The sequence below is a fragment of the Sciurus carolinensis genome, chromosome 8, assembly GCF_902686445.1.
Source record: "Sciurus carolinensis chromosome 8, mSciCar1.2, whole genome shotgun sequence".
NCBI classification, from domain to species: Eukaryota; Metazoa; Chordata; class Mammalia; order Rodentia; family Sciuridae; genus Sciurus; species Sciurus carolinensis.
This window is the reverse complement of record NC_062220.1, coordinates 88,856,150-88,875,545: the sequence shown is the minus strand read 5'-3', so window position 1 is coordinate 88,875,545 and position 19,396 is coordinate 88,856,150. Positions and strand designations below refer to the sequence as shown.

At 41.2% G+C, this 19,396-nt stretch overlaps 1 protein-coding gene across 3 annotated transcripts in view; it reads left to right on the top strand.

Annotated features, from left to right (window-relative positions):
- The first annotated feature begins 4,995 nt into the window (after nucleotides 1–4,995).
- Scrn1 (secernin 1) overlaps nucleotides 4,996–19,396 on the top strand; it is a 59,765-nt gene continuing 45,364 nt past the window's right edge. The window contains exon 1 of one of the 3 annotated variants that reach the window (XM_047562321.1): nucleotides 4,996–5,203. The gene's annotated coding sequence lies outside the window, so the exon portion shown is untranslated. Of the gene's footprint in view, nucleotides 5,204–17,981; nucleotides 18,063–19,396 lie in introns of those variants that run through there. The other 2 variants (XM_047562320.1, XM_047562322.1) reach the window with 2 other exon arrangements.

Genomic DNA, 19,396 nt, shown 5'->3' with positions numbered 1-19,396 from the left:
TGTAGTCCCAGCTTCTCAGGAGACTGAGGCAGAAGGATCCCTTGAGCCCAAGAATCTGAGACCAGCCTGGGCAACATAGTTAGACCTAGTCGCAAAACACACAAATGCCAAAACAAAACACCTGAAATGGACAAATAAAAGAAAGGGAAACTAAACAGAGCCCTATTGTCTGGATGAGTTGAAGAAATGGATTAGGGTTCAGGGAAGTCAGGGCAACTAGAATTTGTGGGCAGCAGCCAGGAGAGGAGAAGATTAAACAGAGAAAGAACTTGGGAAATTTGCTTAAGGGTTTTTTTTTTTTTTTTTTTTTTTTTTGTGGTGCTGGGGATTGAACCCAGGGCCTAAGTGCTTGCAAGGTGAGCACTCTACCAGCTGAGCTATCTCCCCAGCCCTGCTTAAGGGTTTTGTGGAGTCACTGACAAACTAGCAACCTGCATATAGTGAAACTCTACAGGCTGGTCAAAGAACAACTTCTGAGTAAAGAATAATTAGTAGGAGTTATAAATCAAATAATTCCTTGAGCTCACACAAAACTGGGAAATGTTCAAATTTCTGCCAACCAGAATCAACTTACTCATCATGTGGTACATTCATAAGAGACCCTAAGTGAGTTGAACTGTAGTAGGACTAAAGCTAAACAGTTTATAAGCAAGCTTCAAATGGATCCAGCTAATTCTTAAGTAATAGACAACTAGAAAAAGGCCAACACCTTTCAAAATATATTTTTTTTATTTTTAAAGTTTGCACTTTGATTCATTGTACACAAATGGCGTACAACTTTCTGTTTCTACGGTTGTACACAATGTAGATTCACACCATCCATGTAATCATACATGTACATAGGGTAATGAATCTGTCTCATTCCACCATTTTTCATACCTCTGCCCTCTCTCCCTCTCATTTCCCTCTACGTTAATCCAAATTTCCTCCATTTTTCTCTTACCCCCAACCCCTTTACCCCCATTATGTATCATCCTTCACTTATCAGGGTAAACATTCAGCCTTTGTTTTTTTGGGATTAGCTTATTTCGTTTAGCATGATATTCTCCAATTCCATTCATTTACCTGCAAATGCCATAATTTTATTCTTCTTTATGGCTGAATAATATTCCATTGTGTATATATACTACAGTTTCTTTGTCCATTTATTTGTTGAAGGGCACCTAGGTTGGTTCCACAATCTAGCTATTGTGAATTGAGCTGCTATAAACATTGATGTGGCTGCATCACTGTAGTATGCTGATTTTAAGTCCTTTGGGTATAAACCGAGGAGTGGGATAACTGGGTCAAAAGGTAGGTCCATTCCAAGTTTTCTGAGGAATCTCCATACTGCTTTCCAGAGTGACTGCACCAATTTGCAACTCCACCAGCAATGTGCAAGTGTACCTTTTCCCCCACATCCACACCAACACCGCTTTAAAAAAGTCTTATCATTTACAACACAAAATTCACTTAGTCTGGCATCTAAATTACAAGATGAGTGAGGGAATAAAAACAGGTTAAAATTGATAGAAGTTATAAAATTAGCATATAAGGACTTTTAAAAAATTCTTTGTAGTTGTAGATGGACAGAATGCCTTTATTTTATTTGTTTATTTACTTATTTTCTTATGTGGTGCTAAGGATCAAAACCAGAGCCTCACACATGCTGGTCAAGTGCTTTGCCACTGAGTTCCAGCCCTGGCCTGCATATAAGGACTTTAAAACAGCTATTAAAATAGTATAACTAGGAACAGGTATTTAAAGGAAAGCACATATAATGTGAGAAGAATGGGTGACATAAAAAGAACCAAATAGAACCCCAGGAGATGAAAAATAAACTACTACTATAAAAATCTCATTGATGATATTTATAGCAGATAAGATTCTATGGAAGAAAAGTAAACTTTGAATAAATACCAAGAGAAATTATTCAAAAGGAAGGAGAGAGAAAAAGAAACTGAAAAAAAAAAAAAAGGCAGAACAGAACCTCAGTGACCTGTGAGAAAATATCAAATATATGTGTCATTGGAATCCCTGAATTTGGTAGGAGATGCTGCAATGCCAGAAATACTTGAAGAACCAATGGCCAATTGATGAAAATTATAAGCCTGCAGATCCAAGAACCTCAATGAACCCTAAGAGTGATAAACATAAGGAAAAAAATCCAAACACATCTCTCAGCAAAGTAGGAAAAGAAGTTCCTCAACATGATAAATGGCATTTATGAAGAACTTTCTTTTAGCATAGACAGTTTCCATTAGTGTCAATGCCTTTTCTTTAATTTTTCTAGGCTTTTTTTCTTTTGTTTTTGGTATTGGATTGAACCCAGGGGTGCTTTACCACTGAGCTATATCCCCAGTCTTTATTGTTTTTAAATTTGAGACAGGGTCTCAATAAGCTGCTTAGGGTCTTACCAAGTTGCTGAGGCTGGCCTCGGACTTGCAATCCTCCAGCCTCAGGCTCCAGAGTCGCCTCACAGGCGTGCACTTGGCTTATGTAAGTTCTTAAGTCATCCAAAATGGGAAGAGGGAGGATATAGGAAGACATAGTTCTGATACTTTTCAAACCTGACAGGATCAAATATTTTAGGTTTTCCCAGTAATCTTATTTTCACCATACTGTTTGTAAATAATCCAAACAGTTTTCCCCAGAAGGAGATTCTATGGGTATCCCTAACTGTGCTTGAAATCACCATCCTATCCCTAAAAAAGAGAAATATTTACCTACTTGTGTGGGGGGAAAAAAAATAAAAGAAAATGTGGTGTAATTTTATTTGTTAGCTCTTACGTCTTTGAACATGGCTAGATGGAATATTAACGACTGTGTAACAACTGCATGTTCTTGAATGCAATTTTTTCCTTGCAATCTAGCTCACAAAACCTTGTAATCTACCTGTAGATAAACCTCACATAATGGATAGAGGCCAGTCATTAAAACCCTCACTAATATTTCTTGATGTTCTTCGTAGGTTTGGGATTGTTCTGTTCTCTTCTCTCTCATTTGTGTGGCTTGAATGGCAGTAGGGTCTGTATCTCCTATTCTAAGACATGAGAAGCTACTGCTGCTACTTAATAAATGTTAATAATACCATGCAATAGGCTTCCTGGTGCTGAGCCTGGGGACTGCCTCTATGTTTTCTCTTCTCCTGGCCTTAGCCTCTATAGACACGTGGGGACACAGCAACAGGCTTTAAAGATTTCAGGGAAGGAGGTAGGTTAGCCAGCCTCACTGTGTGTGTCCTGAGGTCATGGTTGCCATCAAAGGACAGCATGGTGTGCAGGTGCTGTCCTTTTCATGAGAAGTGACACCCAATGAACACAGAAAGGCATAGATTGCATTTGCTTTTATAGTGATGGTGACTTATGGCATGCTTTTAAACTGGACATTTAAAACAGTGACCCTGGGACTTTAATGAGTAAGAGAAACAACTGAAGAACTCGGAAAAAAAAAAAAAATGCAAATTCCCTGGCTCCAGCCCTAGAGACTCTGAATTCAGGACATCTGGGCCAGACCCTAGGAACAAGCCCTTTTGTAGTTTTAATGCTGATTATTTAAAGTTAATGGGTTCAATTTTCTTGGTTGGGGTAAAAGAACAACCAAGACACCTTTGTGCTCTAAGAGTGCTTTGTCTGTAGTATCTACGCTCATTTCCTCAGTCCTCTCCCATTATCTGTTTACTTGTGGGCGAGTCTCAAATAAGGCACAATATTGAAAGCACATGGGAAAAAGTCTCCCTCCTTCCTTAGCAACCTCTCACCCAACTCCCTCCTCCTCCCATTTACTCTTACAGTTTCTTATGTATCCTTCCAAAGAGATTCTACCATTTGAAAACACAGGAGACAGTCTCTGATTTTGAATATAAAAGTACAGGCATAAGATTTTTTTCTTCTAACAAATGTTAAGACACACAATGTTCTATGTTCTGCACCATTTTTGTTTAAAAAAAAAAAAAAACCCTTTCGCTTAGTATAGGTTGAAAAAATTTTTTTAATCAGCCAGAGATCATCCTCAAAGGAAAAAAAAATTTTTTTAAAGCAGGATAGCCTTCCATGGTATTGATGAGCAGTAATTTATTTGAACGGCCTTCTTTTCATGGGCTTGGGTTTCCGATCTTTGCTAGCAAAGTACTGTTGCAATGGATGACCTTGCACTCATTTCACACCTATGCCAGTACATCCCGAGGATAACTTCCAGAAGTGGAATAATTGGGTCAAAGACTATACATGCATTTGTTATTTTGAGAGATATTGCCAAATTGCCCTCGATGGTATAAAACTTTCATTTTTGCTAATCTGACAGGTAGGAAATCCTACTTTTTATATTTGGTTTGCAGGTATATGAGCTCAATTATCTTCTCATGCTACTGGGTCGTATCACATTCATTTTCCTGTGAATTCTTTTCATATCCTTAGACGTGTTTTTTTCTTACTAATTTAAAAAACGTAGAGTCTTGTTTGGCAACAGATGGATTATCATGTCTTGACCACGACCTTGACGCGCACCCCCGGCCCCGTACAAATTTATTAACCCCAGCATGGAACTCTGGCTTTCCTACTTGCTATGTTACCTTGAAAGAGTTAATTAAACTCTTTGGGCCACAGTGTCCAAGTGGCAGGCTTCATGAAGTCTGCCGTTATCAATATGATTCCTTAAAACCAGGGAGTCGACTTGGTGGAGTCAAGCGGTTGCAGAACACATTCCTCCGCTGGGAACTCTTGCTTAGGTGCAGAGGCCGGGATGTTGCAACCAAACCGCGGGGTCAGGGAGAAGGGGCCGGGAGGAAGCTGTCTTCTTAAAGCCCGGGTTCTTCCTTTCGGTAGAGTTGTGATCAAGAAATAAAAATCAAGCCGAGGGAGCCACTCTCTGGGGCGTTATCTGACCCCTCAGTCGTTCCGCCCGCTCCCTGGCCCCCCACCTCCCAGGTGGAGCTCAGCGCTGCGGCCCCCGCAGCAAGACGTGGCGGGTGCGGCGGGGCCCCAGGGCCCAGAGCGCTGAGACGCGGAGGGTGGGCCCCAACAGTCACGTGATCCCGGCCAGCTGTTAGCAGGGGCGGCTGGGCTGAGAGCCGGGAGTCTAAGAAGGGGGAAGCGCCCGGCGGCCGCCTCCGACACTGCAGCAGCAGCCCCCGATGTCGCCGCAGTAATCTGGCCGCTGCGCACTCGCACCCTCCGCGGTCACAGCGACGCACCGCAGGGCCGAGCCGGATCCCGCGGCCCCGCAGGTGAGAGCTGCGGCGGGCCACGACTGGGAGCTCAGGGCCTTTGCAGCGGCGCTTCCCCGGGCGGGTTTCACTCCCATCCGCCATCGCAGTCCCCAGCGTCGGGTCGCCTGCCGCTGCCCCTTCGAGCCTGCTGGTAGTGTACCCGGGGCCTTTTGCCCTCCAGTGTTGGCTCAGGCTGGGGAATCTCGGGGATCGGAAGAGAGGTGGCCTCGGCTAAGGGTCGAGGTGACTTCGGCTTGGGGAATGCGGAGTCGAAGGAGAGGGACGCCCCACCCCGGGGTGCAGGCACGGCAGCCTGTTTGGAACCGGCCCCCCACCCCGCCCTCCGCACCCCAATCCTTTCCTTCCCTTCACCTGCCTTTAACTCATAACATCTCTCGGCTGCTTTTCCCGTTTTCTTTCCTGGCAACCAAGTTGCAACCCCCTGCATGTGTGACTGTGCGCCCCCCATTTCTCCACCCTTGGGGTCCCTCGCGGGATTCGGGGATTCGGGGTTCCGGGCTCGCTCCGTCGCAGCGTGGGTGGAGGAGCGAGCCTGGCATCTTCTCCGAGCTAACGCACCTGCCGCGCCGGCAGCCTGGCTGCGAACACGACTGCGTGGCGGGGCGGCTGCCCTTGGCCCAGCTCTGCCCCCTGCGTCCACCCTGTCTGCTACAGCCGAACGGTGTCGGGATCTGTCCTCCCTTTAAGGGCCTGCGCGCGCTGTCGCTCTTGTCTAGGCTGGCGGTGCGCAGCTCTTGACTCAACTTCCCCCGAGCCGCACCCGGGCGTTCCTGGGTGGGAGAGGAGTCAAGGCAGGTTAACGTGCTGGTTCCAGAGCCTCTACGGGTGAAGGGCACTGGTGTATTTCTGAGATGATTGTCCACCTCAGTTTATCTTTGCCTCTTCTGTCTGGGCACATCACTTTTTTTGCTTTTCTGTCTGGGCATATCACTCACTCGTGAGGTCTGCAAAGCACGGGAGACGATTGAATTTTAGAGAATTAGTGAGAACTTGTATTTAGGGATAAAAATGCCCATTACCCCCATTTGCATCTAAGGAAACTGTTATTTTCTGTGACACAAAACTGACTCAGTAGGGTTCTGTTAAATGACATGGCTTTTGTGTTTAGTATTAGTTTGCAGGTGTCTTGAATTAGGCTTGTGTCCAGTTTCGTGGTGGTGGCGGCGGTGGTGGGTGTCTACTGTGATACAGGCCTGACTTGAAGACGCATTACTTGCAGATGAAACCTATGTTAATTTAAAATGGCAGCATGAAAAATCAGGCCAGGCGGGGAAGCAGCACAGACCACAGCCAACAGCAGCTGCCCCGTGACTTAAGCCTTGGTGAGGGAATCAACGAGAGGGGAGGCTCTCTTGGGTATCAGGTAGTAAGTGATTCATAGAACTGGTTAAGATTTTAGCATGTGGCAGGGTCCTAGGGAGAAAGGGAGAAGTTTGGGTAATTATTTCCCCTAACTTGTCAAAAACTGGTACAAAACCTAACCATAACTCAGATTTTGATTTGATTTTCTTCAGGCTTAACTAAAGACAACTGTGTGGCTGCTGATGTCTTTTTGATGCATAACTTAAATGTCTTGTACCTACAAGATGCTCCTAAAAGAAATGGATGTGTAGTGTAAACACAATCCAAGAACAGTGCACAAAACAAATACAAATAGCAAGTTTCTTTGGAACAGCTGATATAGCATCATGAGCAAGCACCCAGGCACCAGAGAATGGCAAATTCTTGAAAGGTGACTCATTTTAGGATCTCTCTCTCTTTTTAAAGTAGCTTTCCTTTCCTTTTTCATTACTGTTCTGCCAGCCATCTTGTCTTTTAGGAAGGAGATGAGGAAGCAGGTGGGAAGATGAGACTGAAGGTCAGGAGTGGAGGAGCGGGAGGCATCCTAAGCAAGCTGGTTGGGAACCTCCTTTTTACAATAGGGAAGCAGGGCTGATGGACCATCAAGGCCTTATAGTTGGCTGGCAGCTGACCAGAAGGACTCAAATCCAGGTCCTGTTACTCTCAGTTCAGAGTTCCTTATGCCACCTTTTAAAGTCTGAGGGGAAAGGGCAAATTTGTCATTATTAGGATAGCGAACACTGAGCAAACTGTAACCTGAATTTTAAAACCCATAGGTATTTAAAGGCACCATGCCTTAGTTTCTTAATTCAAGCCCATTTAAATTCTTGAGCTACTTCACATTCACGTTTTTTAGTGATGAGTCTGCATCTGTGGTTAAGAATCACAACCTTATTTTTAACCAAAATCTTTATGGTAATAAGTGCATTCTTTGACTAAAAAAATAGCTGTGTTTGTGGAGAGAACCATTAAGTTAATTTTTTTTCTTAAAAAAAAAACCTAAAATGGGTCATATATATCTAATTTTTTGAATGTATCTAATTTTAAAGTAAATAATAAGCCTATTTTAAAATAACTTTGAAGCTGTACTGAAGTCAGATGCTTTTTCTATAATTTGAATCCTTATAATTTGAATTTTCTGAGTCATAAATTAGTAACCCCAGATCTGTGAAAGAGCTAGAAATTGTGTGTGGGTTTGGGTTTGTGCAGTACTGGAGAATGAATCCAGGGGCACACTACTACTGAACTACATTCTTAACCCTTTTAATTTTGAGACAGGGTCTTGGTAAGTTGCTAAGGCTGGCCTGAAACTTGTGATATTTCTGCTTCAGCCTCCTGAGTCCCTGGGATTACAGATGTGCTTCACTACCTGGTAGTGTTTCTGTACTTGGCATAATTTTCCTTTGGGGTGATCTTTTTCTTACTGATTTGCAAGAACTCTTTATATATAAAGGAAAGTATTTCCTTTGGATGGATGTTACAAATGCATTTCCCAGTATTTCATTTAAAAAGTTTTATTTCTTAAGAAGTTTAAACTATTTTACAATTAAGTCTTTATAATTTTCCTTTGTGAGTTTTTGGTTTTATTTATTTATTTATTTTTGCTTGCTTAGGTAGGGTTTTTCCCTTCCTAATAGTATTTTAAAATTTTATCCAGATGTTTTACATTGTATAGCTTCATTTTGTAAAAATTAAAATTTTTGAATTAGAGTAACTTAGTTTGGATGACAGTGAGTTTGTGACTGGGAAAAATTCTTTCCCTGTTTCCATCTCCCAGCATCATCCTTTTGTTTCATACACCTTTTACCTCAAATTTGGACTTCATTGTATATTTATTTTCTATGTTTTATAGCTCTATTTTTGGGCTTTCTACTCTGTTAATGTATTTTTACCCACAGTATCAAACTATCTTAATACTGAAATTCTGAAACTTTGCAGTGTAGTTTAATGTCATGTGGGGCTAATCATTTCTCATCGATTTTGTTTCTGAAACTTGTTGGTTAATCCCACATATCTTTTGCAGATGAATTTTTTTTTTTTTTTTTTTTTTTGGCAATGCTGAACTCAAGGTCTTGAACATGCTAAGCTTGTCCACTACCAGTGAGTTATACCTCTAGCCCTCAAGATCATTTTTGACGTATTTTCTCCAAAAGTTCTATTTGTGTGCTGATTGCTGCCCTATTGACTCTACAGATTACTTTAAGGAGGACTGACACTTCTTTGTAACTGGTTCTTTCCAGCAAAGAACAGGAATATTTCCCCGCCATTCAGATCCTCTCTGTCCCCATAGAGCCTTAGTTTTCTTCATTGAGGATTTGAGCATCTCTCCAGTAAATTTATCAGCACATGAGGAGATAATGAGAAATGCAGAACTCTAATGATGGACCCAAGGAAAACTTACATTAGGGATAAAACACTTCCTGCTCTTGGCTGGATGGAGTTTGGGTAGCCTTGTTGTTAGGGGCACTTTGGAGTCTGAATTCCCTCTGTAATCCTTTCTTGTTAATATAACTGGGGTAAGTTATTTCACCATTCTTAACCTCAGTTTTCTCATCTGTGAAGTGGAAATGCCACCTGCAGAATGGAGTTATTATGAAGATTAAGTGATTATACACATTTATTTATACATATTGTTTAGCAGTATAATATCATTAAGCACATAGTGAATACTTAACGTTCTAAGGTAAAATTTTAGATTGTATGATAATGGTTATGTTAGTTTCCCCCATCAAACAAATCTATAAATTCAGTTTAATTCTGCTTACAGGTCCAGAGGATCTCTGGAAGTACTTTGCCAACTTAAAGAGAAGTTTGGGTTGGGATTCTAGCTCAGTGGTAGTGTACTTACCTAGCATGTGCTAAGGCCCTGAGTTTGATCCCCATCCCCGCACACATAACAGAAACAGTTTGGCTTGGGAAATAAACCAATGGTAGAGCCCGGAAGTGTAGCAAAGAGTCATTGGGGTGAGGCAGAGTATCACTTGCTTTGTGTCCTAGATAGATCCTCCACAGCCCCTAGCACTTCCACCTAGCCAGTGCTGAGTGGTGTTCAGGACTTTTCCTCCACCCAGATGGGTCTGAGCCTTTTGTGCAGGGTTCTTCTCAGCAGCTCTTAGGCATGGTTATGAAGTGACTTGTGTGTTAGTCACATCTGCCTGTTCTCCCTTACTCAGAAGCTCCCCATGTCATCACCCAGGGGCTGAAGTGACTGGATGGAATGTCAGGAAGCCAGGAAAGGGAGGGGAGGGGGGAGGGGGTTCCTAACTCCAGCCTCACCTGAAGCTGGGAATGATTCAGGGCCCCTCCTCTATCTTACTGATTGTATAGCTAACTTCAATCTCCCAGTGCCTAAGCGCCCCTGAGTTGGGCAAGGCATCTGGAGAGCTCCCACAGACGTTCATAACAATGTTTTACGCCTGGTGACCCCTTCCTCTCTTGGTTGAGTAGTGAGCAGCTCTTCTTTCTAAGGATCCTGAAAACCTCTTAGCCCATTTCCCCTTGCGTTGAGCACAGTGCTTGTACATGGTTAGAGGTTCAAAATACATGTGGGTAATTCATCTGACCTCTTAGAAATCCTAATTAAAATTTCATAGTAATCAAAACTCTCCCGAATAGCTTTGTTTTCTCTCTCAAAGTGAAGCCTTAGTGTATTTTTTATTGTACTTAGTAAGGCCCCAGTGACCTGAAAGAGTTAATGAATGTCTTAAAGTGTTCTCAGTCACTAAAATTATCAGATTAAAAAATAATTAAAAAGCCAATTAAGTAATATGACCTTGCTGTAAAAAATGTTTAATTATGTAACTAGATACAGTGAAATTTGAAGTTTCTATTTCTATATCCCTACCCTCACTCCCATTCCCAACTCTCAATGAGATGTTAATACTGCCAATTCCTTGTCTGTCAACCTACCTATACATTGTATATAATTGTAGTTTCATAAATCACAAGTACGCTCATATATACTAATATATTCATACGGGTGAATATGGAGTCCTTTTTCATAATAAAACGGGATAAATTTGCTCATGGTAAAACACAGCAAATAGCTCGAGCATTAATGGATCTTGACAAAGTGGTTTTTAATTTCATTCTGCTAAACATAAAGTAATCCTCTGGTTTTATACCAGCAGGATTTATAATTTATTACTTTATTTCTTCTGTGGGGAATGGATGTTTAAGCTATATATATTTTTTACAGCGACAGAGTTAAATAATCAACTTCCATTTTAAGAGGGAATGGGAAGATGGTTTTAAAATCCCATTTCACAGAGTTAACAGGTACATATCAAATCACATTAAAGGAAAGAGATCAGAATAGACAATGCGCTGTTTAGATGGGAGAGGAAAACAGATGGTGGGGAGAGGAAGGTCATAATTCAAAGCACCCTTGCCAGATTAGTGGACACAGTGGCAGCAATATCAGAAATGAGAACAGAGAGAAATGAAAGGACCCTAGATGCAGCTCCCTTAGTAGTTCCCAAAGTTTTCCCACAGAGAATGCTTTTGGCAGCTAACCACAGGCCTGCCTATTTTCAACACACATTCTTCTTTCTTTACTTCCAGGATTCTGCTCTTTAAGAACAAGATCAAGGAACAAACTTTTCACTAATGTACCTTTATTTCATATGTTCTTTACACATTATCTCATTTAATCTCCATAAGTAGGCATGGTAGACATCATAGCCCCATTTCACAGATGAAGAACTGAGTAATGGAGGAAGAGCACCCATAATGTGCGTCTCCCTGACTTTCTCAGCCTTCATGTAGCTTCTTAGAGTGATTATCCTGACCCTGTACGACTAACTACATCACTAATGTGGTACAAGGGTTTTCTTTCTTCCCTCTTCCTTCATTCCTGTTTTCTTTCGTTCCTTCATTTCCTGTGAAAGATGGAGAACTGTCCTTCAACCTGTCATTTGCAGGAGAGCATCTTCCTTGCAGTGAACTTGATCTAACCATGTTTTTCTAATTTGGCTGGCTTGAGTGAAAAATGAATCCTACTTAAGTTGTCTACTTCCTGAATTAAAAAAAAAAAGTATTCAGGAGGAATGAATGTCATTCAGTTTATCTCTTCTCTTTCCTTCACTTCAGAGTCTCTTAAAAGAGCCTTGCGTGGTGGATATTCATGCAGCTTGCCTTTTTAAAACATGGAATCATATTTTAAGTGCACCAGAGAGTGGGTAGAGGAGCACAGGAGGTGGGGGAGTTTTTGCCTGTGATCCTTGAATTCAGGTTGCCCCAACATTGGATATGCACAGAATAATGAGACAGATATTTTTCAAGTATATAGAGATTCTGTGGTCATTGAGTACATACAAATTCATTGAAAATGTCACTACATTACATATTTTCATTACATATTTTTCCCTAGCCATGTGCAATGACTTTATGGGTGTGTCCACGAAAAAATTATTTTTATTTATTCTTTATAATTATACATGACAGTAGAGTCTATTTTGACCATAAAAAAATTGACTTTGAAAAATTGGGAAACATCATACAAAATATTTTCGTGGACTTGAAAAATACTTTGGTAAAGTAATAGTTACCTACAAGTATATAGTAGATTTTTTTAAAAACTATTTTTATTACTGTTGATACACTTTATTTTAAAAATATTTATTTATTTATTTTTAGATATTGATAGACCTTTTTTTTTTTTTTTTTCATTTTTTTATATGTGGTGCTGAGAATCAAACCCAGTGCTTCACACATGCTAGGCAAGTGGTCTACTAAAGAGCCACAACCCCAGCCCTGGACCTTTATTTTATTTTTTGGACCTTTATCTTATTTATTTATTTACATGCAGTGCTGAGAATTGAACCCAGTGCCTCACACACTAGGCAAGGGCTCTGCTATTGAGCCACAACCCCAGCCCTAGATAATAGATTTTGAAGCACAACATTTCATTGTATTATAGAAAACTACATTTCCTTAGTTAGTAGTCTGTCACTTGAAACGAGACATTAAATTAGATGTTTTGCTAATTTAAATTTCTCATTGTGGCCATATCTTGCAAATTAGGCAGAATTGAATGTGGCTAAAAAGTAAATGTCATGCATATGCCCTAGTTGAGCTGTGGGAATTATCCTCCAACTCTAAGTCTCTGCCCTATTATAGGGCCATATTTGTTAGCTACAGTGAGTTGAATGACAGATTATTTTGATTGCAACTGTCCTGGTTTTTAAAATTATTTTTATTATAGATTCTTTATTTTCATGTGGAAAATTTGAAAACGCTTGCATATATAGAGGTTAAGAAATTGTTTACAAAACTATGATCCACTGATCTTATTACTATTCCAAATATTTTTGTTGCATTTTGTTATGATTTTCTGTGGCATCTTTATAGATAACATGCATAAATTAACTTATACCATATGTACATTTGTGTGACCTCTTTTCATTTCATTAGCTTTCCCTCATGTGTTGATATATGTCCTAACTTTCCACAATATGTATAAATAGTGAATTACATATCATAAATATATTTTCTATTCTTATGACCGTGTAAGTGGGTGTATTTGCAGGGTGTGGAGGAATACTAACAGAATCCATTAAATTATCAGGGGTTATGGTCAAGTTGAGTAGTCACTGATTTCCTGGTATTTTGGTTTTTCAAGTTTAAAGATTTTCCTGTCTTTAATCATCTAAATTATAGGATTTTTTGTTTGTTTTTTTATGGTCCTGGGGATTGAACCCAGGACCTCGCACTTACTAGGCAAGCACTCGACCTTTGAGCTATATCTCCTTTTCTCAGATTATATTTTTGGAGTTCAATAACGAATTAGTTTTGATTTTAATCATCAAAAAACCAGTATCTGAAGAATAGTTTTTGTTAAGTCCAAGCCATTTAGAAATTCTTGGTTACTTAAAATAGTATTAAATCTTTTTTTTAGCTCAAATTCTTACTTTCTGTCCAAGGCAGGAGAGTCATGGTAGTCACCAAAGTATCTACTTGGCATCTATGTTAAAGGGAGATGTTTTTCAAAAAGGCTTTTTTTTTTTTTTTTTTTTTTTTTTTTTGGCGGTGCTAGGGATTGAACCCAGGGCCTTGTGCTTCCAAGGCAAGCACTCTACCAACTGAGCTATCTCCCCAGCCCCGCAGTCCTTTTTATTTTCTATTTTGCGACAGGGTCTCACTAGGTTGCTTCCAGCCTGGCTAAGTGCTGAGACTGTCTTTGAAGCCACAGTCCTCCTGCCTCAGCTTCCTGCGCCACCATGCCCGACTCAAAAAGGCCTTCTTAAAGAGCTGGATGGGGGCTTGAGGGCTGGGGTGGAGTTTGGGGTACAGCATGCTCTTTGCCCGTGTGGAGTCCTAGGTTCCATGGGGGTGGGGAGAAAAAAGAAAAGGTCAAACAGGACGTTGAGTCTTTAAAATAGTGAAGAAAGTAATGTAAGACATTCAAATAACAGTTATGCAAATCTTCCTGATTATTATGTAGTTTAATTCTCCAGTTCTCAAGCCACAGGGATGGAGAAAACACAACTGCAACTCTGTCACACCAGAAGAGGGATAAAACCCCAAACCTCTCTTTTTTAAATTAACCTGGGTCAAGGCTTCAGCCACGTCCATCTCTAAGAGGGTATTGCTGCCAGGGCTATTTCCGAATTCAGATACAATTAAAAGGTTTCCTTAAAATAAGCTGGTGGCTCTTGAGGTTGCTGGATGCCTCTAGGGGATTTGTTGGATCTCTCTGTTTTGTTGTGTCGAACGTTTCTACAGTGAATAAAAGAACTAAGCAGAAAAAATGAATAATACTTTTGAAAGACAAAGATGTTAAAAACCTCTGTCTGAGGATATTACACACCAGTTTGAATTGGTTGCCTCAGAATAACTTGGGTTTGTTGAAAATATCCTTCCTGTGATCTCAGCTCAGACCTGCTGAACAGAATCCCGAGGAGAGGTGTCTTGGAATCTGCCATTTTAACAAGCTCCCCAGACCACTTGATGCTTGGCCAGATCTGAATATCGTGAACTGAACTGCAGTCTTGGAACACCTTGTCAAAACTGGATTCTGCTGATCTTTTTCTTGCACTGAAGATGAAATATAGATAGCGTTCTTTCTTTCATTTGCTCGACAAACATATAGTTTGATCTTGTTCTGTGCCAGTCTCTGTGTGAGGTGCCTGGGAAGTAAGGATTTACATGATCCTTGCCTCATGGCGCTTGTGGTCTGATGAGCAGAGATAAATGTCTTAAAACTCTAAGAAAAAAAGGAAATGCAACTAGAAAGAGAACTGAGGCTCGTCTCTTCTAGTGCAGGAACATTCCAAGTCCCTCCAGAACCTCACCCCATCCTTCTGAGCCCTAGCTTCCTTCCTCAAGTATCTGAGTCGACAAGTAAGCTGCCAGTGGACATTCTAAGAAAATACCCAGTACTATCTCCAACCTTAAAATAACTGTAAGCATCTTGTGTGCTATTATTGAAATAGAAAATTTCAAGAATCTACAAAAGCAAAGAGAACAATAGAGTAAACCCCGTGTACCTACCCACCCTCCAACTCTTTTTTTTAAATATATAATTTTTAGTTGTAGGTGGACACAATACCTTTATTTTATTTTTACGTGGTGCTGAGGATTGAACCTAGTGCCTCACGCGTTCCAGGTAAGGGCTCTCCCACTGAACCACAACCCCAGCCCCAACTATCACCCAACTCTAAGAGTTTTTATTTCATAACCGGTCCTGTTTGATCTGTGACCTTGCCCTGTCACCCCATCACCCCACCCTGTGTTACTTCCATTGTGTTCTTCCTCATGGAACTATTTCAGTGTGTGTCTTTTCAAGACATGGACTCGTTCATGGACGTCATGTTCCTATCTAAAATATTAATCATCTAATAAATACCTATCCAATGTTCACATTATCCTAGCTGCCTTGTAAAACGTTTGTTCGGTTTGTTCAAATCAGGATCCAAATATGTTCCATTCGTTGCAATTGGTTGGTGTGTCTCTTAAATAACTTTGTTCTCTGACGCTTTCTTTTTTTTTTTTTTTCCCCCTGCGGTTTCTTTTTTTAATTGTTGCTGTTGAAGAAGAAGCCAGCTTTGTTCTGTAGTTTCCCATAGTCTTGATTTTGTTGATGGCATCTTAGGGTGTCATCTGTAGACTTTGATAGTTGATAATTAGATCGAGAGGTTGAGCCTTGTAATACATTTCAGTTGTACCTGGGAATGTGAATAGGGCCATCCAATGGTGAGAGTGGGGAAGGATGGTAGCAGGGATTGGTATAGACCTGGCAAATGCATCACCAATGAGGAGTAGGAAGAGAATGCAAATGTTCCTTGAGTGCCTGCTGTATACAGCCACAGGGCTGGATGCTTTCCATATGCTCACATATAAACCCAAGTGCTGTATTTGTATGCAGGTACTCAGTCCCATTTCCACATGAGGAAACTCAGGCTCAAAATTAGTGGGTTGAGTCAGTTTAGGAGCTAGGGTCTGTGTCTCTAAAGCCTGACATTCTTTTGCCCCTGGGGCAAAGAGCCAGGCAGGCAATAAATAAGTACAACTGTGCACAGGTGATAAACTTTAGTCCTCTGGCCTCAGTGTCAGAGAGTGCAGAGTCTGGACAAGTACAGGCCCTGTTGAGAGGAGCCACTACCCACATGGTCTTACTGTCACACAGGATGTGCCTTGGTGTTGCCAGATCTCTGAGTTGTCAGCAGAGGACAAATACTTAATGTCTTTGAGAAATCTCTAGATTTTAAAATGGTAGCTGCTAATTCAGGTTTCTTAAGAACACTATCTAGGGTAACACTTTGGGCCAAGCAAACCTACAGCTTGCCTCTTCCCCCTATCCTATACCAGGTTGCTGGGAGGTATGTCTGTTGAAGTCTTGCATGTAAGACCCAGAGGCTAACCGTCAGGTGGCTATTGCCCTTGATGCTGGGGAATGACAATGAAGCAAACATTCAGAAGGCGAAGGGGCACTTAGATATTTCAAGGAAAAACAGTATTTCTGAAATCTGAACAAATAGACTTTGACACCGGAACAGGCTGTGGAATGCATCCTTCCCTCACTTTCTCCATGTGGTTAGATGGTATTTGGAGCTCTTGGTACTAGCAAGTGCCATTTAGATCTCATGGAAACCCTGGGAGGAGTGCGCAATCTCACTGTCCCTGTTTATGAAAGGCTTGGGACAGGGACATGGCTGAGATTTGAACCCAGGGGGGCTCCAGCATCTGCTTAATGCTATGACTTGCATATGGAATGTTCCCCAAAGACCCAGGTGTTTAAAGACTAATTCCCCAGCTCAGTGCTACGGGGAGGTGGTGGAACCATTATGAGCTGGGGCCCAGAGAGAGGTCTTAGGTCACCAGGGGTGTGCCCTTGAGGGGGATAATGGGAATCCAACCCTTCTGTCTTTCCTTTTTCGATTCCCAGCCATGAAGTGAGTAGTTTTGCTGTGTCACATGCTCCTGCCATGGTGCACTCCCTTGCCAGAGGCCCAAAAGCAACAGGGCCAACAGATCTTGGACTGAAACCTCCAAAACTGTGAGCCAAATAGAACTTTTCTCTTTATAAGTTGATTATCTCAAGTATTTGTTAGTGTCAGAGAACTAACATTACTTAATATCCTATATGGTTTCTCTTGATAGTTCCTCAATCAAGGGATTGACTGTTCAGAGCTGGAAATTCTTGGCTGTAGAGACAAAAAACTTTATGCTCTACTATCTTAACTTTCAAAGAAATACTTAGTAGAGCTGACTTAGGCGGTGCTTTGTGAGTCTGAGCTAATTTAGATATACAGTTTTCATCAGCTGGCATTTATATCCCAATTTTTAGTTAGATAATTTCTTCCCTAAACACTTGATTATTCCTCACGATTTCAATAGCAGCTATATGACAGAAAAATCAATTTATAAATGAGTATCATTTGTCTCATTTTCAGTTCAACAGGGATGTGAATAATTTTCAAAGTGAGTTTATCAATAAATAAAATCCTTGCTTTACTATTCCGGAAAGTGGTAATTCACAGATATTGAACTTAAACTTAGTACAGCTGCGGGGATGGAAAGAAGGGAATCCTCGCTTGGGAGTTGGTTTCATTTGTGTCAGGAAAGGAAGTTTGTCACAGTTATTTGCAGGGCCGTTAACAAGACCATAGCTCACATAGACAGTCATTTTCTTCCTCTCTGGCATCTCAACGCTTTCTTATTACTGACTAAGGTTACTGATGAGGGTCACTTTAGCTTCATTGAGATAAAGGGGCAGGGCAGTTTGGCAGTCATGCAAAGAAAACCCCTACCCAGCCCCAGAGCATTCCTGCCTTCAATAACTCCTCACTGAACTTGAGGACAAAGACCTTTTCTCCCATGCAGCTTCCTCCCTCCTTGTCTAGACATTCTGCCAGTGGTCTCCTAGCTACAGGAGTACAGCACTCCAGTCCCACAAGCCCAAAGGCAATCCTCTTGCCACCAGTCAGGGTGAGTGTTGGAGCAGCAGCTCCTTTGCAGTGAACTCCAGGAGAGTACCAAGACCTTGTTCCCAGAGGAAGCCATGAATCCCCAGGTAAGTCCATGGTGGTTAGAGACTGAGCTTAGGGAGACACTACCACAGGGAAGCAGTGTGGTCCGATGCCATAACTCTTAGCCATATGTCACTATTTAATGTTTTTAAATTTTAAATTGTGATAAAAAATGCATAACATAAAATTGATCATATTAGCCATTTCTAATTGTACAATTCAGTAGTGTTAAATATATTTACAGTGTTGTAAAGGCAATCTCCAGAACTTTTTCCTCTCGTAGAACTGAAACTCTGTACCCATTAAATAGCAAATCCCTCCTCCCTTCTTCTCCCAGACCCTGGCAACCACCTCTCTGCTTTCTGTTTCTGTTTGTTTGACCCCTCTAGGTAGCTTCTATAGATGAACGCACATAGTACAGGTTGTATGTGTTTTCTAAAAAATCTGAAATTTGAAATCTAATATTTTTTGAGTTCTGCCACAAAACCACAAGTGGAAAATTCCACACCTGACCTTAGATGATGGGTCATAGCCAAAACACTGGCACACGAAAGCACTGTGTAAAATGACTTTCAGGCTATGTAAATAAACATAAGTGAACTTTGTATTAGACTTGGGTTCCATCCCCAAGATACTTCCAATGTATAAGTGCAAATATCCCCAATTCTGAAAACATCTGAAATCTGAAACACTTCTGGTACCAGACATTTCTGATAGGAGATACTCAACCTGTACTGTGACTGGCCTGTTTAACCCAGCATGATGTCAGCTGTTGTGTTAGTCAGCTTTCCATTAGTCTCACAAGTACCTGAGATCATCAGCTTATAGAGAAAGAAAATTTATTTTGGTTCATGGTTTTGGAGGTTTCAGTACATGGTTGGTCATCCCTGTTACTTTTGGACCTGTAGTGAGGCAACACATCATGGTGAGGAACCCATGATGGAGCAGAGCTACTCATTTCTTGACTGGGAAACAAAAGAGAGGGAGAAAGAGACCAAGGTCCCATGGAGCCTTTGATGGCATGCCTTCAATAAGCTAAAACCTTCTATTAGGTTCTGCCTCGTAAGTTTTCACCACTTCCCAAGCTGTGGACTGAACCTTTAACACATAGGCCTTTGGGGGGCCATTTAAGATCCAAATTGTAGCAGCTGTTTCATTTAATTTAATTATTATCATTTTGCCATGCTGGGTATTGAGTCCAGGGCCTTGCACTTGCTAAGTATGCATGGTACCCCTGAGCTATACCCTGACCCCTGTTTTAAATTAATTTAAGCTTCAGTTCTTGGGCTGGGGTTATTACTCAGTGGTAGAGTGCTTGCCCAGCATGCAGAAGGCCCTGGGTTCAATCCCCAGCATGACGAAAATAATTAAAAGGAGA